This window comes from Bos indicus x Bos taurus, chromosome 19 (genome assembly GCF_003369695.1).
Source record: "Bos indicus x Bos taurus breed Angus x Brahman F1 hybrid chromosome 19, Bos_hybrid_MaternalHap_v2.0, whole genome shotgun sequence".
NCBI classification, from domain to species: domain Eukaryota; kingdom Metazoa; phylum Chordata; class Mammalia; order Artiodactyla; family Bovidae; genus Bos; species Bos indicus x Bos taurus.
The window spans coordinates 52873657-52897085 of NC_040094.1; the positions used below are offsets into that span (position 1 = coordinate 52873657).

Sequence of the window (23429 nt, forward strand, 5' to 3'; positions counted from 1 at the left end):
CAAGCCATCAGCCAACTGATTCCAGACAACCTGGGAATCATTCAAACTTAACAATCAACCAATCATTGTGAGACCTACCTTCTGCATTCGGCAGCCTGGAATGGATGACAACTGGGAAGTGAATCCCACTTCCCTTTCTTTCCATGTCATTCAGAATTAAGTCACTTCAGAAACTACTTGTTCCTGTTTTCCGTTCCGTATTTGATCCTAAAGAACAGCAAAACCTAACCCACTCTGGAAGCCATCTGGGTGAGCAACGCAGGACTACGAAGAAAGGTCTAGCACAGAGCATCAAGTCCAGGACACATTTTGTTACTAAAGTTTCTTTCACCTGTACCCTCCCCCCAATTTCATTAATAATCAAAGTGGTTCTTTGAAAAGTTAAACCCACAGTGTTAACCACAGATTAGCTTTTACGTGAAAAGCACAAGATTTCATAATTTAGGGCTTCCCTGGGGTCCAGTGGTTAAGAATCTGCCTGATAAGGCAGGGGACACGGGTTCGATCCCTGGTCCGGGAGGCTCCTACGTGCTTCGGAGCAACTGAGCCCATGTGCCACAGCTACTGAGTCTGCATGCTATAACTACTTAAGACTGTGCACCTAGGCTCTGCAATGGGAAGCCCCACACAAGTAGAGAGTAGTTCCCGCGACTCACAACTAGAGAAAGCCCGTGCACAGCAACGAACACCCAGCATGGCCATAAATAAACTAATACATTAATTAATTACAATTTAAAAGAAAAAGAGTTTAAAGTTATAGTTTAGTAACAGATGACAGAATTGGGAGATGAGGAAAAATGACTCTAGTCCCAGCTGTGCATGTCTGGGTAACTTCTGGCGTCTTGTTCCTCTGCTCTGAGTCACCCAGACTAACCTCATATGCAAAATGGGGACCAAAATAAAGTGGATAGCACTTCAAAAGGAGATGCAGCAGACACTTTCTTGGAAAATGCATGCCACCTCCTCAGACTCCTTATCACCGCTATCAGGCGTTGGATTTATTCTCACCTCCCCCGACATCTGGGCTCACCTACGGTTTTCAGCACTGCCCGCTGTCTGGAGCCTGACTCCAGCCACGGCCACTCTGCTTATGGATCTTACAAAATAACCCAACACAAGGTACCTGCCTTCACCCTTTGCTTGCTGTCTTCACATCAAAATTTAACCACGTCTAAAATCAAGCTCATCCTCATTACTGCCATCTTCTTCTCCCCTGTAGTATGTGTCCTCGCTCCAAGAGTCCCTGTGGATTCCCTTTTGGCAAAGCTCAAACCCTGAGACACGGCCCACTCATCTCTGCCCCAAGTGCAGCTCATGTTTCCTGCTTCTTTCAAGGCATCTTTTCCACTGCCTTTTGCTCATCACTCCCACTGCAAAGGTATCCTCAACAGCCTTCTTGATCCAATTCATACTGGGCAGGGTGATGGCCCTTAGTATAACTTTATTCAAAAATCTACAGGGTTCTCTGCTTACTGCTGCGGTATTTCCAAATGGCATTTTAGTTCCCTCTACTTCAACAAAATCTTGCTTTCAATTAAGGAAAGTGGAGTTCCGATGGCTGGAAGGATGAGGACTGGGAGCCACCAGCTTCTTAGTGGCCTGTGCCTCCCTAGATGGCCACTGTGAGGTCTCCAAGGAGCAAGGGTGAAACCACTGTCATTGGAGTTAGGTAGAAAATTCCAAGTTGGCTTCAATGCCATCAGTTTGACACATTAAACTTTGAAACTAGTTCCCTCTGGTCAGGTCCATAACCTCACAGTTGGACAAAAACATTAAACTCGGTCTCCTTTCACTTGCCCACTTGGAATAGCCTCCCACCTGCCTTGGGTTGGTTCCGGTTCAGTCTTCACAAGCAAAGCCCAACCTCCCTGTCCATGAAGACATCTTGACCATGACAGCCTGTGCTCAGGTCCATTGCAACAGCATCTCCCTTGGAATTCCTCTGGCAGCCTGTCGATCACTTACTTTTCTTCTTTTTATTTATTCACCATTGCTCCATGCATGTTGATTATCTGTATACCTAGGTAATAAATTCCTTGTGGGTAATGACTTACTTTCCTCGATATAAATCAGTCTCCTCGTAGATTCTGGTGGAGTGATGAGCACATGCACGAGCTCACAGCCCACACATCTGACTCATGTTACTTCCCTGCTTAAGAACAGCTGCTCACACTTGGCCAGCAGCTCCCCAAACTCCATGAGGTTGTGTGGCTGACATGGAGAGCCACTGCCCAGACCCCCAAGAGAGGCTGGCTGCTCAGCAGGGGAGCATATTCGGGGACACTGTCCAGCTAGGGAGTGAAGCTGTCTCAGCTGTCAGACTGGTCTCCAGCTGACCACCCTGGGGCTGAGATGTGGGGCTTCCCCAGGCGGCCATGCTTAGCAGCCCAGCCTCATGGCCACTGCTTCCTTGTCTCCCTCTGTGCTTCTCCTCAGTAAGCTCGTGTCCCTTGTCTCCATGTCTGCCCCCATCAACCGGCCAGCAGTGTGGTCTGGGGTAGATGTCAGGACTCTGCTTCTGGGTTCCTTTCTATGTCTCCCCAGCCTTCTCTCTCACCAACACGCCAAAGTCCAGCAACATGGAACCTGTCCTCCTCAAACAGCCCACATGCTCCCGGACCTGCGCAGACACCCCTCTGCCTTCTTGGCTCAGGAGATTGGAGCAATTCTGATATTCTGCCTCGTCCCTCATTTCTGCCAAGCCGCCCCCCCACCCCGCTTTCTGGTTCTGCCCTGAGGCCCCCACAGAATCCATGGACGACAGCTGGTGCACGGGCTACATCTCCCACTAGGTTCAGGGCTCTTGGCCGGCAGGCCCACGTGCTTCCTCGTGCTAACCCAGTGCTCAGCGCACAGCGTTTAACGCATAACAGGTGCCCCATTCATATTTGATGAGAGAGTGGATGGATCCCTGCTGGATGATCACAGCTCTGTGAAAATAAAACACTAAGTGAAAAACTATGGTTTCCAAGAAAATGACACAAACTTACTAAACACACTCAAGTGATAACACAAAGATCACTCCAAATTTCACGATCAAAGGACCAACAGAAACATTCTGGTGCCCATTCCTCCAGATATCTCTTAATGTACAAAATCAAATAACCTTAATTGCACTGAAATAACAATACGAAAAGAGTTGCCACATTTCTAAAATGTTTACATGTCTTAAAAACATCCACATATATGCTTAGGAAAAAAGTCTGGGAAGGTCTGCGTCAAACCAGTAACAATGATTATCTTGGCATGGTGGAAATTATGGATGATTTTATTTTGCTTACCTGTATTCAATAATACATATGCTAAAAACACACTGCTTGCATAATAAAGAAAAATGAAAGTTAAAAAAAATTTTTTTTTAAAATTTTTTGGCTGCACCATGCAGCATATGGGATCTTAATTCCCTGACCAAAGACTAAATCTGCGACCCTGCATTCTTAGCGTGGAGTCCTAACCACTGGACCACCAGGGAAGTCCCTGAAACATTTTTTTAATAAGAGGGAAGCTAAGCAAGTTTCCTGAAAAGAGAAAATATTTGGAAACTGCATGATTTTATGAATTTACATTATCTCATATTCAGTTCAAATAAAGTAGGATATACCATAAGTGCGTTTAAATGGCTTTATGTAAATGATGGTGCAGAGAACCTTTGGCTAAACCGTTGTCTCGATGCATATAATTCATTACTTAGAAATGTTCTGGAACTAAGAAAATAGGGAGAGAACCCAGCAATTTCTTTTTAAAACAATTCTTCTGAATATCCAGGTCAGTACACACTGGTCAGATGCTTGCTTAGACAAAGTCAGATACATGAGACCAGGGATCTCAATGTGTGGGGTAAGAGACAGCACTCATGACATCATCAGGAGTCTCTCAATATGTGTACATGTACATTTTCTCAATCAATTAATGCCATATTGAAACCAGATATACACATACACAACCTCAAATCATTCTAAAAACTCAGCTGAACAGGAGAAGAAAACTATGCATGAAACCTGCAGCTTATAAAACGTGACATGGTTTGTTTACAGCCTGAATAGTTTGCTGTTTTACAGAAGTTCCCCTTTAACTGGACTGCAGGACTATGTACGAGTGGTCAGGAGAAAGGAAGTGAGAAACACGCAGTAAGAAAGCCTGGTTGGAAATGGAACTGTACTTGTTTAAATGCAGAAAGCCTGTGGACACACTGCACTCAGCTCTCAGCACTCACTCAGAGACAGTCGACTGTGCAGTCACTGGGACGCTCTCTCATAGCTGACTCAGCTAGGCCCTAAATTACATCTGCAAAGCCTGGGGCATGCGATTCAATTATTCTCTTAGGGTTTAGATGACCTCATCTTCCTGACAATGGTAGATGAGGTGACTCAGACCATTCACTCACTGAGAACAACCAGACATGCTGTGTGTATGTGTGTGAAAATCTTTTTGAGGGGAATGGAAGACTGGCAAGGCTGTGCAGAATCGTGAGGCCAGAACCTGAGAGGGGGAAGCCCCAGGCTTAAGCTGGCACTTGGGGCTCCATGTGTCCCGGAGGCGCCTGGCAGCTCTGAGAGGCAGAGCCTGAGCTGAGCTTGGCGGACTCACAGGCTAGAGAACAAAAACTGAGGGCTGGCCAAGGAGATGGAGCTCTGGTTAAAAAAAAAAAAAAAATACCAGGCTTGGATCTGGGTGCAAAGGATGAACTAGAAATAATGCAGACCTTGTAGTCTCAGATCAACCTAAATCTCTGTACAACTTCCACTTTCTTTCTTTTTTAAAAAATAATTAATTAGGCTGCATTGGGATCTTTCACTGCAGCACACAGATTCTCTGGTTATGGTGCTCAGGCTCAGCAGTTGCCGAGTGCTGGCTTGGCTGCTCAGCAGCATACTGGATCTTGGTTCCCTGACCAGGGATTGAATCCAAGCCCCCTGCATTGCAAGGTGGGTTCTCTACCCCTGGGCCACCAGGGAAAGCCCTCTGTTTTCAGTTTGCAACCAAGCATTTATAATAACTATAAATGGAATATAACCTATAATAATTTTGAATCGCTATATTGTACATCTGAAAACAATACTGTAAATCAACTGTATCTCCAAAAAACCCCTAAAACAGGCATTTATATGCTTAAAACCAAGAAAAACAACTGAGAAGAGAAAGAGACGGACAGAGGATTCTGATAATGGTGACATCAGACACCAACTTCGCAATAATTTTACTTAACATGTTCATGGAATTAATGGACAGGATGGAAAACTCTGGCTGAGAACTGGAAACTGGAAACTCTGGAACCTCAAAAACTTAATAATAATACAATATACTGAATTTAAAAATTCAATAGATGGGCAGAACAGCAGATCAGACAATACTGAAGAAAGAAATGGAAGATGGGTCAGGAGAAAAAACACTCAAAATTAAGCAAAAGAGATGAGATTGGAACATAAGCAATAAATACATAAGAAACAGTGGATACTGTGAAAAGATCTAAGATTACCAAGGGCGAGTCACTTTGGGAAAGAGCTGGGAAGTTTCTGATAAGGTTCAACATGCACCTGCCACACCACCTTCTACTCTTCGGACACAAAGTGTCCGGACGGGGTTGCCCTTTCCTTCTCCAGATCTTCCTGATCCAGGGATTGCACCCGGGTCTCCCACATTATAGGCAGACACTTTACTGTCTAAGCCACCAGGGAAGCCCAGTCTCAGACACAAAAGAACACAGTATCTCTTCTACTTATCTGAAGCTCTAGAAAAGATAAATCTAATGTATGAGAAAAAGCAGATCAATGTTTGTTCGGGCCTGGGGGCTAGGGCGGGGGATTAATTGGGATGAGGTACAAGGGAACTTTTAGGATAGATTTTTAGAGTAATAGTGGTTCCACAGGTATATAAAACTGTCAAGACTCATCAAACTGCATACTGAAAGTGAGTTCCTTTTATTGAATGTAAGCAGTATTTCAACAATGTCAATTTAAAAATGTAAAAAATTATGGCACTTTCAAACAATAAAAACTTTTCCCTGGCAAACCTGCACTAAAGGAGATAAAGAAAAATGATCTCACAGAAGCCCTGAGGTACAGGAAGGAATGAAAGACAGTAGAAGATGTAAATATGTGGGAAACATAAATGAGTATTAACTCTATAGAATATTAATAATGTTTATGGAGATGATGATATATGGAGAGTTAAAATATATGACAATAATTCCACACATTTCAGGAAGTCAGTAAACAAAGTTAATTGTTCTAAGGTCCTTACATCATCTGAGAAGTGGTAAAAGCACTAATTTATATTAGACTTTAAGAAGCCAGGGATTGCCAAAATCATGGCCCGCAGACCAAATCCAGTCAGTGGCCTATTTTTTGCATGGTCTGCAAGCTAATAACAAGCCTTATAATTTTAAAGGGTTGCAACAGAAGATAAAGAAGAATAAACAACAGAGACCTTATGCCTCTGTTGTGTTGTGAAGTGTTCACTGCCTGGCCTTTAACAGAAAGCACACGGAACCCACAGCTCTGGGTAGCCACTTCAGTGCACGAAAAGAAACACTTAACAAGCCAAAACAAGGGGAGGAAAGGGTGGTAAAACTGCTAATCAATCCAAAACATGGCACTGCAGAAGCAAAAAAAGGAAGGTGGAAAAAAGAAATAGAAAAAACAAGAAAGAAACAGGATGGTAGATTTAAACTCAAAAATTATTACAGTAACTATAAAAAGACTAGGTATTTCAATTAAGGTGAACAATTTTTAGTCTAGATTTAAAAACAGAAAAAAGTCAACTGCTGCTGCGTTGCTTCAGTCATGTCCGACTCTGTGCGACCCCATAGACGGCAGCCACCAGGCTCCCCCGTCCCTGGGATTCTCCAGGCAAGAACACTGGAGTGGGTTGCCATTTCCTTCTCCAATGCATGAAAGGAAAAGTGAAAGTGAGGTCTCTTAGTCGTGTCTGACTCTTAGCGACCCCACGGACTGCAGCCGACCAGGCTCCTCCGTCCATGGGATTTTCCAGGCAAGAGCCCGTTAAAAACAGATATAACGTAAAATATAAAGCTACAGAAATATAAAGATACCTGCCTAAATACACAAAAAATTTATATTTAATACAATTATGTACACACACATTATGTTTATATATGAAAAGACACATTGTACAAATAAAAATCAAACAACAGTTGTATGGCTATGCTGTGTGTGTGCTAGTCACTCAATCGTGTCTGACTCTTTGCGACTCCATGGACTGTAACTTCCCAGGATCCTCTGTCCATGGAATTTTTCAGGCAAGAGTACTGGAATGGATTGCCATTCCCTTCTCCAGGGGATCTTTCTGACTCAGGGATCAAACCTGGGTCTCCTGCATTGCAGGTGAATTCTTTACTGTCTGTCTGAGGCACCAGGGAAGCCCATTGATACGCTACAGTCCTACAAAGTGGAGTTTATGGAAAGGGTATTACCAGAGATGAAGAGTGATATTTCTTAATGACAAAAGGTTCAGTTCATTCTACCAGGAAGGTGAAGTCAGTCATGGTGAATGTGTCCTTCTGTAGTTCTGAAGGGCAAAGCCCATCATCTAAATAATAAGCTTTTAAAGTAAAATGACAGTTCAGTTCAGTTGCTCAGTCATGTTGCCTCTTTCCAACTCCATGGACTGCAGCATGCCAGGCCTCCCTGTCCATCACCAACTCCCAGAGTTTACTCAAACTCATGTCCATTGAGTCGGTGATGCCATCCAACCATCTCATCCTCTGTTGTCTCATTCTCCTCCCGCCTTCAATCTTCCCCAGCATCAGGGTCTTTTCGCATCAGGTGGCCAAAGTATTTGGAGTTTCGCCTTCAGCATCAGTCCTTCCAATGAATATTCAGGACTAATTTCCTTTAGGATGGACTGGGTGGATCTCCCTGCTGTCCAAGGGACTCTCAAGAGTCTTCTCCAATACCACAGTTCAAAAGCATCAATTCTTCAGCGCTCAGCTTTCTTTATAGTCCAATTCTCACATCCGTACATGACTACTGGAAAAACCATATATTTGACTAGATGGACCTTTGTTGGCAAAGTAATGTCCCTGATTTTTAATATGCTGTCTAGGTTGGTCATAGCTTTTCTCCCAAGGTGCAAGTGTCTTTAAATTTCATGGCTACAGTCACCATATGCAGTGATTTTAGAGCCCCCCAAAATAAAGTCTGTCACTGTTTCCATTGTTTCCCCATCTATTGCCATGAAGTGACAGGACCAGATGGCATGATCTTAGTTTTCTGAATGTTGAGTTTTAAGCCAACTTTTTCACTCTCCTCTTTCACCTTCATCAAGAGGCTCTTTAGTTCTTTGCTTTCTGCCATAAGGGTGGTGTCATCTGCATGTCTGAGGTTATTGATATTTTTCCCGGCAATCTTGATTCCAGCTTGAGCTTCATCCAGTCCAGCATGTCTCATGATGTACTCTGCATATAAGTTAAATAAGCAGGGTGACAATATACCGCCTTGACGTACTCCGTTTCCTATTTGGAAGCAGTCTGTTGTTCCATGTCCAGTTCTAACTGTTGCTTCCTGACCTGCACACAGGTTTCTCAAGAGGCAGGTCAGGTGGTCTGGTATTCCCATCTCTTTAAGAATTTTCCACAGTTTGTTGTGATCTACACAGTTAAAGGCTTTGGCATAGTCAATAAAGCAGAAGTAGATGTTTTTCCAGAACTCTCTTGCCTTTTCGATGATCCAACAGATGTTGGCAATTTGATCTCTGGTTCCTCTGCCTTTTCTAAAACCAGCTTGAATATCTGGAAGTTCACGGTTCAAGTACTATTAAAGCCTGGCTTGGAGAACTTTGAGCATTACTTTGCTAGAGTGTGAGATGAGTGCAACTGTGCGGTAGTTTGAGCATTCTTTGGCATTGCCTTTCTTTGGGACTGGAACGAAAACTGACCTTTTCCAGTCCTGTGGCCACTGCTGAGTTTCCAAAGTTGCTGGCATATTGAGGGCAGCACTTTCACAGCATCATCTTTTAGGATTTGAAATAGCTCAACTGGAATTCCATCACCTCCACTAGCTTTGTTCGTAGTGATGCTTCCTAAGGCCCACTTCGCATTCCAGGATGTCTGACTCTAGGTGAGTGATCACACCATAGTGACTATCTGGCTTATGAAGATCTTTTTTGTATAGTTCTTCTGTGTATTCTTGGCACCTCTTCTTAACGTCTTCTGTTTCTGTTAGGTCCATACCATTTGTGCCCATCTTTGCATGCAAAGTTCCCTTGGTATCTCTAATTTTCTTGAAGCGATCTCTAATATTTCCCATTCTATTGTTTTCCTCTATTTCTTTGCATTGATCACTGAACAGTATGAAAAGGCAAAAAGGACACTGAAAGATGAGCTCCCCTGGTTGACAGGTACCCAATACGCTACTGGACATCAGTGGAGAACTAACTCCAGAAAGAATGAAGAGATGGAGCTGAAGCAAAATGACAATAAATCATCAAAATTATTTCCTGAATAAGAAGAGAGGAGGAAGTTGAGGTATATGTATCAGCAACAGTAATTAAAAATGTGGCAGATTACAGGAGACCATAACATGGTATTAGGCTGAGGGCAGAATTGGCATCTAGGATGACAGAAGAAAATTTTCACATATTGAGGTAAGGGTAAGTCATTCCAGCTTGTACATAATTTGGCCTGAAGTTTATGTTAACTAGAACAGCCTGTCTTACGACCTGTTTATCATCCATTGTACATCTGCTTTAACCACTAAAAAAAGAATGCAGTATCCAGGGAATTCCCTGGAGGTCCAGTGGTTAGGACTCTGCTTTCAGTGCTGGGGCCAGGGTTCAGTCCTGGGTCAGGGAAGTAAGATCCCATAAGCTGGGTTGCTTGGCCAGGAAAAAAAAACAACAATACCCAAAAGAATGTCCACTTTGTGCTAATCTATATCTCTTTTGAAACCTTGAAGGGATATAGCCCTGTCATGTTGGTATATGTTCTTTACTCTGATAAGATATAAAAAGCATGGTGCTGAAAACCATGGTTCTTCCAGACTAGTTCCTCAGAGCTACTAAGAGGGTGTTTCCTGGGCTATGGTCCTCAGTGTGGCTTGGATAAAACTCTCTTCTATCCCTTATTATAGATTGTTTATTGATTATTTGCATCAACAGGGATTACTGATAGGAAGACGAGCTACCTATTAAGAACACTGACTACTCAAGGACAGATATCAGGGAGCTAGTACATCCACATCCTCAGGGAACATAAGTGGCTTTCAGACTTCTTTGATCACAACTCCTAGTAAGAAATACATTTTGCATGGTCACCTGATACATATATATAGATGATCATATGTGTAAGTATACACATTCAAACAACAGGATCAGAGAGCATTCATGTTGCTAGAAAAACAAGGATATTCTCTATGCATTTCTCTTTTTCTTAATGCAAGGCTGTGACCCACTAAACTGATTTTACAGACACTAATAAACCATGACCTGCAGTTTAAAAAAAATGTTGACTTAAATTAACTTGTTAATTTTTCCTGGAAGCTATTGGCTCAGGTTATCAAAATGGTTTGATGGTGAACATGGCATCTGAGAGATGTAAGAGATTAGAAAATTACATAATTCGACCTCTGAATAAGCTGACTGGTATTTTTTAAAACCCACACAGGCAGCTTGTTTCCTAATGATTTTTTAAAAATCTGTACTGAGCCTTTAAATCAAATGGCTTATGTGTGCAGCGCTGCTGTCCCTCACATCTCTTTCCTTCTGCCTTTTAACAGCTCCCACAGAACAGAAGCCTGCCAATCTTTACTTGTGAAACAAATGGAGAAAAATGTATCTTAAAATTCTAGGGGGAAAGGAGTGACGATTTCTATGGCTCAGTGGTAAGCAGGAGTTATTAATACAACAGTGGAGATGCTCTCTCTTTTACTGAATTTATTACACAATGATAAACTATTGCCTATTACTCGAGCCACAGACAACAACAGCACCAGTACTGGCACGAGTCCCTCTGGAGGCTGCAAAAAGAACTCACAGAGACCCAGGTCAAAAAGAAAAAAGGAGCAGGTTCTCATGTGCTTATTGAACATGTTTATGACACCAGGAGAACAGGTTCTTTCTATTAAAGAGTACAGAAACAAATCTGAACCTAATTTTACTTTTTAAAACATTCCCTGAAAGAGTGGATTTTCTTTGACTTTCTGGATGTTGAGGTTGACTTACAGACCAACCCTTTCTTGAGAGCTACAGGCCCAGGAGCCAAGCAGACATCTCCTCCAAGCAGAGTTCTCTGAAAAGCTGCTAAAAAGCCTGTAACATTCAGAAAAGGCAGCTTCTAAAATGAGGGGGTGGAGGTGAAACCCAGACAAGCCCCAGGGAGCATCTCTCTTTGGTCCAGACGGACAGGGAGCACTTCCTTTCTGAGATGCTCCTCTGCCTCCAGGCTCTGCTCTCCAGGCGCCCCTCCTTGAATGTACTGAGGCACCCTTCTAAGGGAGCTTCTCTATAAAGGAGGCGGGAGAAGAGGAGGCGGAGGGTGGAACTGGCCTCCTCAGCAGCAGACCTGGATGTAAGACCTCCAAGTGTTTCAGAGAGATTGATCCTGACCTTTCTAGTCCATGAAAAGCCTGGAATGCCAGGGTTACTCTATACCTCGTGCCAAGAAGGACTGCAGGCAGCCTTGCTGGAAATTCTGTCTCTTACTGTCAATTGGTTCAAACACCACATATACAATAGCTTTCAAATACAATCAGATTGTGTTTGCTATTCTTCATCTCCCAGGATAACTCTCCTCTGAGGTTTTCCTGGCAGGGCTGCATTAAACAGAGGTGAGCTCTCCTCCTCCTCCCAGGTACCTGGGAGTCTGGGCCACAGTGACCAGTTACTCCTCCTACACTGTGACATCCCCTCATCTTTCCTTGCCCTTGGAGACCAGACACCTAGATGCATGAAATGCAGGCCACCTCCCTTGTAAGACCTTTTCTGATGTGTACCCAACTAAAATATACCCTTCCTTCCTCTCCACATGCACACAAGAACTTGCAGAATGTTGAGATCCTTCAGTGTACACACGGCATGGAGATGAGCGGGTGGAATCAGGGACTGGGGTGTGAAACCTCCAGGGTCTGCTGCTTCTCACTGTGTGACTTTAGGTAGGTTACTTAACTTCTCTGAGACTCAGTCACTTCGTCTGTAATACCTAGCCCCACAGGAACTAGGAAAGTAGAGTAAGTTAACAACCTAACAAGTTAGCACAAAACCTGCTACAAAGTAAGGGCTCAGAAAATATAGCTGCTCCTATTTATTTGCTGGGCTTTCCTAGATGACACAGTCGTAAAGAATCCGCCTGCCAATGCAGAAGACAAGGGTTTGATCTCTGGGTTGGGAAGATCCTCTGGAAAAGGAAATGGCAATCCCCTTCATTCTTGCCTGGGAAATCCCATGGACAGAGGAGCCTGGTGGGCTACAGTCCATGGGGGTCGCAAAGAGTCGGACACAACTTAGCGACTAAACAACAACTTGTTTGCCGTTAAAACAAAATCCCTACAAGTTCTGAAACAAATTAAATCAGAAATGTTTGCCTAAATACTGTCAACCCCTAAGTTTAATATAATAAACACAATAATTTTATGAGAACCTAAGTAATTATATGGAGCACATTTTCACTTTTGTGAACTTTCATTTTTCCTTTCTTTCCCTTAATAAACAGGTAGATTTTTTTCCCACTTGGAAGTCATCTGTTTCTTGCTTTTCCCAGCATCACAAAAACTGCTGCCTCGGTCCGAGGGGCCTTACTCATCGCCTTCTGGTTCACCTCACCTCACAGCCTTCGCTCCACCTGGTGTGCCCTCCCCACTGCCCATCTTGTCTTGGGGGTTCTGACCACAGGGCAGTTCTTCGTGATACCAAGACTGCTTTCCCTGAAGCTCCTGCCAGGCAGCTCTGACGCTGGCACTTCTTGATACCAAACAGATATGTGTAATTTACCTGAATCTCATGGCTTTTCCATTATCAAAAGCAGTTACCTGTCATTCCAGAGTCTTCTCTGCTCCAGGCTAAGTGTCCCAGTTCCTTAAAGTGCTTCTCACCTGGCCGCCCACTCCACATCCCACCTTGTCCCTTCAGGGTCTATCATCTTCCTTCTCTAGATTTTTCTGGTTTTTGAGCAGTCATTTTGAGAAGTTGACCCAAATTAAATTCAGTTTACTAAAATCCTGACTTTTTCCATATCAGACTTTTCAAATCCCATACTTGTACATGTGATTTCTGGTGACTACTGTGAGTTCTATATACATAATTCTGATCATCTGCATTTCATTCCTCAGCCTGTCAAGACCTTTTTATATTCTAGTACTGGGTCCACCTTAAAGTTTTCTTATATGAACAAATTCTTAGTTGTGCTCTCATTATTTCTAGTAACAGTATTATCATGGTTGATCTGAACTTCTGAAAACTTTTTGATCGTTTTGCTCTACTATCTATGGTTAATTATTAGATGCATCCTTGTTGAAGCAGAAGAATGGTGCCGACATGAAGAATGTGCACAGGTGAGATCAATTGTTGCTGCTGTCACATCTAAACAGGCTCCTACTACCTGGAGCAGAATTCTGACTGCGATTCTGGTGGTACAAGGCAATGCATTACAGCTCTAAGATACCACACACAGCACACCAAATTGACCTGGTACATCATCCAAGGAAATAATCTTAAAGATCTAGCAAGAAGACCAGCTGATCACCTTCTTCAGATAAGATCAGGGACAGCCCTCCTTTCCAGTTATACCCATTCTCCGTCTGACAAACACAGGATGTCCACCAGGCTTTGTACCACCACCCTCTTTGGTGGAACACTGTGGTTAACAGACTTACAGAGCAAAGCATGGCCTGTGTTCCTCGTCACTGAACCAAATACTGCCTCCTCTGTGAAGCCCAGCCCATGGGTCCTCTTTCATTAAGTTGGCCCTGGAACCTCCAGCTTGCCGAGGCTCTTTCCTCTCTGGACTGCTATCCACTCACAGGCCTTCACTGACTGCCCCCTACACACTGTCTACACAGGAGAGGAGATAAACCTCTTACTGAGTATCCAGTCCAATCTCTTAGCTCTAAGAGGCTTGCAGGCTACTGAGCTCAGGCCTTCCTTGTTAAAGGTTCTACATATATGAACCCGAGCCCCCCAGTCAGATTCTAAGCTCTAGAGGACACATCATCTCATATACTATTAGTTTTACATCATCAACCCCCCAGCACCTCGCATGTTACACATTGCCGGTACTCCAATACCTGCCGGTGGATGGCGTGGGAGAGTAAATGTCACTGCATACTCACACAACCCAGCAACTGCAATTGGAAATGGTCTAGCTCCACTTCCAATTAAGGTACCAACCAAGCTTTTAAGTGATCAGTTCCCCTGTGTGATGCAGGGAATTGAGTCAGACCCTAAGAGGCCACCTTGAAACCACTAAGTGCGTTACTTTTAAATACTAGACCGATGGACAGGGAGGCCTGGCGTGCTGCGGTTCATGGGGTCGCAAAAAGTCAGACACGACTGAGCGACTGAACTGAACTGAGACCGATGAATACCATTCCAGGGCTGCACCTGGAGCACAACTGGCTCCCGGTTGGGACTCTCCCCTCCACTTCGCCTGGCTGGCTCTTTCTGGCCAGGTAAGACCACTCTCCAGACACCCCTCTTATCTGCTCAGAGAAGCACCAGTCACTATGTTATAGCTTCCTTTGTAATTGCGTATTTTTTAAATTTATGCTTTCATGTTTCCTTCTCCCAGTAAGAATGCAAGGCCACACACCAACCCTTCATTGAATCAATGAATGAGCAGCCCAAGAGAGATATCTGGGTGTTTTTAAGCCTGGAATCTCAGAATGTGTGTGTGTATATGTGGGCACCCATTCAGTTGGGTCTGACTCTTTGTGATCCCATGGACCAAAGCCCGCCAGGCTCCTCTGTCCATGGAATTTTCCAGGCAAGAATACTGGAGTGGGTTGCCATGTTCTTCTCCAGGGGACCTGCCTGACCCAGGGATCGAACCTGAGTCTCTTGCATCTCCTGTATTGGCAAGGAGGTTCTTTACCAGCTGAGCCACCAGGGAAGCAGAATCTCAGATGCCCTTCTCAAAAGCAGGCATCTCATGTGTGACTCATTGGCTTCTAGTTCAGATGATGTGCTCAGATCAGAGTGGGCAAGTGTTGTCTCTGGAAAGAAAATCCGGTGCAGTCACCAGGGGGTGTGGTGGTCGGAGCAGGCAGGAGCTGGCTCCGCCACTTATTGAACAAGTCACTCAATCTCCTTTTATCGTGGTTTCCAGGGGCTGAAACGGAGATGGTGCCAACAGTCACTCCCTGGACTGATAGGGACAGCTGGACATTTGGGGTGCGCCAAGGCCTGTGCCAACATGGTGACAGCAGGGTTCCGAGTCCTGTATTGAGAGACAGGCTTAGGGCCCACTGCTTGATGCAGCTGGCCTCCTCCCTCTCCGCCCAATGAAACGGAGCCCATTGCCAGGCTGTGAGGGAGAGGACTGTGGTGTAGAGCTGGACCTGAACAAGCTCTTGGAGACAGGTCGGCAAGTAGCCCAAGAAAGGAGGGAGACAGGGCAAGCTTCAGTAGGGACAGAAGTAAGGTGAGGCACTGACTCAGCCTCACCTCCTCCATCGCGGGCCTGCTGTGATAAGTGTCTCCGGAGCACCAACAAGCCTCAGGAGACAAAGTCGCCACAAGGAAGGCCAATCTCCGAGAGACTGGAGGCACACGCCGCGCCCCCGCTGACTTTCCCCTCTCAACGCCTGACACCCGCCTTCCATTAAGAAAAGCCACCCACACCACCATCTGTATCCCTGGGTCTTGGGGATGACGCATTCTTTACAGACTCGCAGACACATTTTCCTCAGGACACCAGGAGGGCGCCCAGGGCATCAGGAGATGAAATGAACGCCACAGAGCGGCGCTTTGCAGCCTTTGTTTGGATAACGAGCAGCCAGGATTCAGTCCCACAGAGAAGGAAATGGATGCTCTGGGCGGTGAGCAGGCGCCCCACGGAGGTCCCGGGAACCTCTCATGTTCCCTGGGCAGCTCATCTACAACTTCCTCCCAGACAAGCCTCCTTCATGCTGGCTGATCAGCACAGGCCACGGGGACCATATGGGGTGTGGGGATCAGCTCCCCTTCCCCTGCTGACCTGAGCAGGATTGTAGCGACAGGCAGAAAAGCCGGGTCTAGTCCAGCCACTCGCCCCAGAGGCAGCGCTCCAAGGCCAGGCTGATCGATGTCTGACTGACGCCTGCTCGCGGGGCTGGGAGGACCTGTGACTCTTCCTTCACAGTGTTTCCACATTTCCGCCAATTACTCACATTCTCGCCCCTTGTGCCGTCTCTTGGGGATTTGTTTTCCCCACTTCATTTCCAAATTAGCTGCCAGTGAATCATTACTCATCTTCTCAGTGACTGGCAGGCGTTAATGAATTACTGATTTTCACCTTCAACCAGCCAATACAATATATTTATGTTGGAAAGAAAGGTACTTTTTGAATTAAGACTTGTATCTTTTGATAGTTTTCCTTTCAAACATAATACATGTGTACAATTCTGGCTTGACAGTGGAGTAATTCTAATCACAGCTACTGAGCCTGGGGTGGCAGGCATGGGCTGCCACCAGGCTGAGTCCCTCTGCTCACACTAGCCCCATGGGATGCCGCTTCCCTTCCTGCTGCGATGCTGGGACAGACCATCCAGCATGGCCTACACAGACACTGGGCTGGCTAGTTGCCTGCCGCGAGAGCCTCAGTCTCTTTGGAATGTGGACAGTAATAGCACCTCCCTTTGAAAGGCTCCAGGAATGAACAGACTGAATACATGTAATGCCCTTAACACAGTACCTGGTACACAGCAGGTGACCAATAAATATCACCTATTCTTGTTCTTAACTCTCAACTAAAGAATCGTTGGGTTACCCTATATTCTTAAGCCATAATCCATGTATTTTTTAAACTGGAGTATAATTACAGTGTTGTGTTAGTTTCTGCTGTACAGTGAAGTGAATCAGTTACATGCATACATACATCCCCTCCCTTGTGGACCTCCCTCCCTCTCTCCCCCTCCCATCATCCCACCCCTCTAGGTCATCACAGAGCAACAGCTGAGCTTCCTGTGCTTTACAGCAGGTGCCCACTAGCTACCTGTTTTACACACGGTAGTGTATGTATGTCAGTCTTAATCTCCCAATTTGTCCCACCCTCACCTTCCTCCCCTGTGACCTCTTCCTCACTGTATAAGCAGGACTCATGAGACCAGGATTCTTAAGATGGAGACCATAGTTAAGTAAAAAAAATTGCTCGAGGTATCAAAGCGAAAATCAAGCCCCAAATCCAAACTCATCTTCAGCCCCTGCTTCTGGACTAAACAGGGGCTAAACTGCTATTCAAGGTTCTGAGGAAGCAGGACACAGCAACTCATTTTATTTAAGACGGTGGATTGTTAGCTATTTAAAAATGCTGTTTACACAATAGATGTTAATTATGAATAATTTTTTGGTGTGCTCTGTGCTTCCAGTGATCAGAATACTAACTAACAGCCTTATGGAATAGCTTCCTCGTCTTTCTGATTCCCCAGAGCCTTCTGAGTACCCTAATATTTCTAGCACTGTTTAAGCGTTTCATTACTTTGTTTCAGGGCTGAAAAATGTCCCTTAATTTCCAAGCATGGATCTTATTGCCAGTCTCTCAAAGGATTCAGAATATAAATATGTACTGCAGTGGCAACATGCCTATTCATCAGGCTGCTAGGTTCACGTAGATAATTAGAAATCGGGAGATTTCTCAGAGAAGGTTCACTATAATTTACTTCCAGACACAGCAGCTTAATTAGAAAACAAATTCCTTCCCTAGCTTTAAAGATTGCTAAATAATTATAACACACACACACCACCCATGTCTCCTCCTCTGGTCTGGTGCTGAGACTCTAAACAACACGTTTTGCACATCTGACAAAGGTGGCCGAGGCTGGGAAGGGGTTAAGCCCTGATATCCTGGGGAACCTTATGCTGAGCTGCTGCACAGAGGCAGCTGTTTGAAACAAACCACATTTATCAAAGAATTACCATACAGCAATTCAGAAGTGTGAAAGTTTTCAATCAATTTCTCCAGTGATGGCAAAGAAGAAGGTGATGACAGGATCGGGCTGCATTTCTGACCGTTTAGGGGCAGCTACAGAAGGTGCTGGAAGATGGCTGGAAAGGCAGGTCATACAGGTGAAGCCCAGCGCCACCTTCAAGACCCCACATCTGACCCTGAAACTCTCGGGGATCCTTGGATGGTGTTGCCAGTCTTGCAGCGTGCAGAGCAAGATTCCCTCTCCAGCTCACGCCAACATTAAGAGCCCGCTCCGGTCCTAAGGACAGGTGGCCCTGGAGACCAGGGTATACACAGAGCCACACGCAGGGGAAGGAGTGGCAGGTGAGGCCGGCGGGCTAAGGCCACATGCCCGCCATCCCAGTCCACGCACGCCAGGCCTCAGCATGGCTACTCACCCAGCTCTGTCAGGACCATCCCTCATACACTCAGAGCCAGCACCACCCGGGGAAGGAAAGGGGCGGTCAGAAGACTAGATGGATATTATCCTTATTTTCTGCAGGTCATTAAACTTGAGGGAGGGAAACAAAACTCAACAACACAACCCAGTGTCCTTCTGGTTTTGCTTTATCTCTGTGTTGTGACTTGTCACTCTAATCAGGTGGTACAGTGACCAGAGTCACCCTCACATTTAGGGGTAATGAAGAGGGTCTCAAGTTCAAGAATTTCCATGTGGTGAGCTGAAACCAGAGAGTCACACTGGATGCAAAATGCCTTAAGACACTCGTGAAACCAGCAACATGTCAGTGGCAGCCCTCCCAACCCTCTGCTGATGTGTCTCCAGGAGCCCCCAACACAGGTTTATCCCACCTTCCATGCAGGAAACACTCTCCCCACAGCAACGCCTTCTTAGGTGCTTCCTTGTTGATGGAGTTTTGTCCTCTCCCCCACCAATCGACAGTGCTTAGGATTTCATTAGCAATAATGAGCTGCTAAAGAATAAATGAAACAGGACCAAGGAACTGAGCAAAAAAAGCCAATTTCTGTTTGATCCTATAATTGTAACTAAGCACAAGTTATATCCTGCCAATTAATCTAGACGCACAAATGAGATGCACTGGAAGTCCTCGTGCGGTTCTCACTTCATCCCCTAAAGGCTCCACCAGCTCAGTGGCTTTTGCTGGGAGTGACGGTGAGCCTTTTGGGGAGAAGTGCCCATGACACCCTGTTGGACGTCCCTTGCACCTCTTTAGGTGAGTCACAGGCCTCGTCCCAAAAGCAGAAGCGCTTGTGCAGAGGATGGGCATCCACTGGACAAAGAGTGCTTGATACGGTGAGAATGGCCATCCAAGGAGGGCACTGCAAATGAAACGGAGGCAAAGGGTAAAGCAGCTGGGACAGCCTGGCCTGTGGCAGCGGTGCAAATACTCAGCACAGCGAGCAAGGAATCACTGCACAGGACAGCTCCCGCGCGAACCTGCTTCATTCACGGGAAGGTAAACATCACAATGAGTTATGATCCTGATGGAACCCCAAGTGGCCCCAGCACATAGAGTGGAGACCAAACACAGCCCCAGAGATGCAGACACCGAGAGCCTGCTGCATCCAAGAGCTGCGTATTTTGACCACAAGTCTCCAGAAAATGATGATGGGTGAAAATAATGAGACATCTTCCCCAGGAAGGTTCTCTGAGTACAGAGACCTCCTCTTGGAAACGATGATGTGTATGGGTCTCACCTGAACTGTATGTTTGCTAAGTTGTATTCCAAGAACAATGACTCAGACCCAAACCGTTGTACCTTGAAAAGTTATTCACAACAAAGAGGTTCTGAGGTTTCTAAAATATCTTATTCTTACTCACTTTTTGTCACCACCATCACCAGCCACTCAGATGAAGTTCCATTTGGGAAGAAAGTATGGTTCATTTTGGATGCTCATAGCCTATCCCAGTTAATCTGGACAACAAGCTTTTATAAAATGCAAACTTGTCTGGTATGGGAATGATCTCTTTTTAAACTGCACTGTTGGACTTGTTTACACAATTTTCCAAAAGTTGTGTGGTGGCATTCACCCAATGGTGGCTGGGGCTGGTGTATGAAAGACACTCTCTCCGTGAACCACCCCCTCCCACCTCAGTCTTTATCAGAAATCCAATGGCTTCAGAAATGCAAAGTAGTATTAACCATTATTCCCAGTGCAGCTTCGGGAAAGTGGTGAGAGAACAGAAAGTATTTGTGGGGGTGAGCTGACGCCCACAGAGCTGACCACATGCTCCTCAATCCACCCTGGGCGATGGTGACAAATGCAGGGGTGAGAGTTGTGCGCCCAGTGAGTGTGACTCCTGAGGGTGAGGCTGGCCACGTCTGTCTGTCTGCAGTCTTCCACCACCCCCTTTCCCTGCCCCCATTCCCACTGAGAGTGCTATTAATGATGTTTTTCTTTTTAAATTAAAACACACAGACACCCAATTTTTCAGCATTTCACCAACGTTGTAGCACTGCCTGGGACAGGACAGGGGTTGACGCAGAAGAAAGGACACTGTGAGCCAGCCTTCAAAGGGCCACGGGAAGTCACAACCGCCAGCTGAGAAAGTCACTCAGCACTCGGGAGGGTGGAGCCAACACTGGGTGTTTTCTGGGAACACGGGCAGCTACAAACTCTGAAGTCGTGATTTACGAAAATTGCACTTGATAAAAAAATTAAAATCTTATCATATATAGGAGGTGTCTGCTTCTGTTTTTCAATCCTCATTAGCCAGTTTAAGTTGTGAGTAAAGGTTTCTCCCCAACCTCAAACCCTCTTCAGTAAAATGTCTCTTGTCCATTTTTTTTGTTTTGTTTTAGTGAGTTTTGAGATATCTTCATATATTCTGGATATAAGTCCTTTGTCAGCTATGTGATTTGCAAATATTTCCCCCCAAGTCTGCAGCTTGTCTTTTCTCTCTGTTAGCAGTGTCTTCCAGAGAGTAAACATTTTAAACTTTGATGAAGTTCAATTTGTCAATTTTTTTCTTTTGTGGATCATGCTTAGGGTGTCAAGTGCTATGCACACTTTAAGTCTGAGAACGTGACGGGATGAGAGCTGGCTGTTCAGACACGGAAGTCTGGAAGAGCAAGGGCCTGTGTACAGGAAAGACCACAGAGAGACGTCCAGACACCTGGCTACCAGGCTGGCCTGACACCACCAGGTGGGAGTGCCACTGAGGAAGCTGAAGCAAACCAAACGCCAGATTCCTCTTCAGAACTGTCTGAACGAGCCAGCAGAAGTCACTTCGCTAGGAAAGAAGGTAACTTTATCACAGTTTTAATGGTTTATCTGAGAATTACAAGTCTACGGTGATCTGTGGTACAGGTGATGGAGGCTCTGGCACTCAGAAATGGGGGGAAAGTACAGACCCACAGACAGAGCGCAGCAGCACTGGTGAATGAGTGCTAACAGGACGGCTTCCAAACTCTGAAATCTCACCAGGGAACTGGACCAAACATGCCGGATGACCAGGCTGGTCCAACCCTTTCTTATTTTTCAGCTTCTCTCCATGTGACGTTTGTTTCTCAATGGCTGCCTTGTTTGCCTAGCACTTGTAAATGGTTTTCTCGGTTTCAGTCCTTATTAGAGGTGAAGCTGGATTAGAACAGGGAGGAGCAGTTCCCCTGAGAGAAGAGGCCCTGAGTCCTGTCTCTAGAAGTGAGTTGTGTGAGTGTGACCAGGACGGGGCGATCGTGGAGGCCGGTTAACAGAGCACTCAGCACCCAGCCACCCAGCCCCCTGCTTCCTGGCCACACTGACCCCTGGAGCACGGGCCACCCAGCAAAGATGGGAACAGGGACACGAGACCACCAACGCGCTCTCCCCACCATGTAACCCTGAGAGCACCAGAGCTCCGATGTGGAGAAAACCAGCAGCTGCATCTGCCCAGAGCAGCAGGACTTTGAAAAGAAGCATGGGTGCACTCTGTATTACACACTGTGGGGGAGACAGCCAGGCCTGAACCCTCCCTGATCCTTGTGAACATGACACACTGAAGTCTGTGCTCCCTGCTCTGACCGAGCCAGCACAGCCTGCGCCCCAAACACCACTCTGCTGCTGGTATCAGTCCCAACCGCAAGTCCCGCTGCTTCCCCTCCAGCCTGCAGTGCCCATCTATCAGCGCCTCCCTGCTCCCAGCCTCGGCCAGCACTGCCTTTCCAGCAATGGCTTTGAAATCTCCTCAACTGTGGGTCAGTGGAAACCAAGACCCACTCTAAGCAGAAGGACCACAGGCCTTCCTGTTTGTCCTGCTGGCACTGATCAATGTCACGCTAATTCTTTCTTGTCACAATACCCCATTTTGCTTGTGGACAAAAGCATCTTGAAGTAAACAGATGCAGTGACCAGTCACATGATTTCCTTAAGACATTTATCCAAAATTTAATGAAAGGAATTATACTCAATGAATTGTTTGCAGGTAACCTGATTATATTTTGTTGGTTCTTTCTTTTCAATTTATTTGTACCTATATTTTACATATCTATATTCTTATAAAAAAATTAAACGAGATGGAAAAACAGTTCCTTAACATTGCTCCTCCCTGCTTCTTGCTCCAAATTCCACTTTCCTACCCAGAGTGGAGTGCAAATATTTTATTTCATGTCTTGTTGATATGTATTCACACACAGAGAGTTATGCACGGTTCTGCAGCCCATGGTGGGTGTCATGTCAGTCTCTTAACAAAAGGCCGCTCCCTGTTGATGCAAGTGCAGCCACCACACTCTGTATTCTCCCGTGGGGAACGCATGTGATCGATTCCACAGTGCACTTGCGGTGGGCATTCAGGCATAATATTCTTGTGCATTTCCCCTGACACACAGGCAAGTTGTCTTCCAGGAGAGAAACCTAGAAGATTTGCTTTTTCTACCTGAGGTTAATAATTAAAATCGGGCCTTTCTGCTTTACCACACGATTCTGTATATCAAGACTTAGGGAACAGTCCGTACGTTAATTCTAGAAGAAATGGGGTTCAGAGAAGAAGTGTTAGGAGCTACCTAGGTGAATTGGGATGAATGAAATGAACGCGCAAACAAACATAAAATGCAGGTCAAGTTTAAAGCTCTGAGATGGTGTACTGACCCAAAGAGGCTCATGACAGGAGCAGACAAGCCGGCCCCAGGACCTGGGGGGACAAGGAGAGGCCAAGCAACCACTGCACCTCATGAAGGACCCCTCCAGCCGGGACCACCACACCTGCCTTATATAGAACGTAACACTGGGTTTATATCCTCCCTGAGTGGGGGAAATGGAAGGTTGCAGAAGGTGAAAGGGAAAGTTGAGGAACATGGGGAAGATGCTAAGCTATGATCTGACTATTGCAGTTGAGGAGCAGAGTGGTCTCTATGTGCAATGACTGGTCTGTATGTGTAAC

At 45.6% G+C, this 23429-nt stretch overlaps 1 protein-coding gene across 2 annotated transcripts in view; it reads right to left on the reverse strand.

Moving 5' to 3' along the window:
• The window catches only part of RPTOR (regulatory associated protein of MTOR complex 1), a 323749-nt gene that overhangs the window by 104173 nt on the left and 196147 nt on the right, over positions 1-23429 (reverse strand). The gene's annotated exons all lie outside the window — the stretch shown is intronic.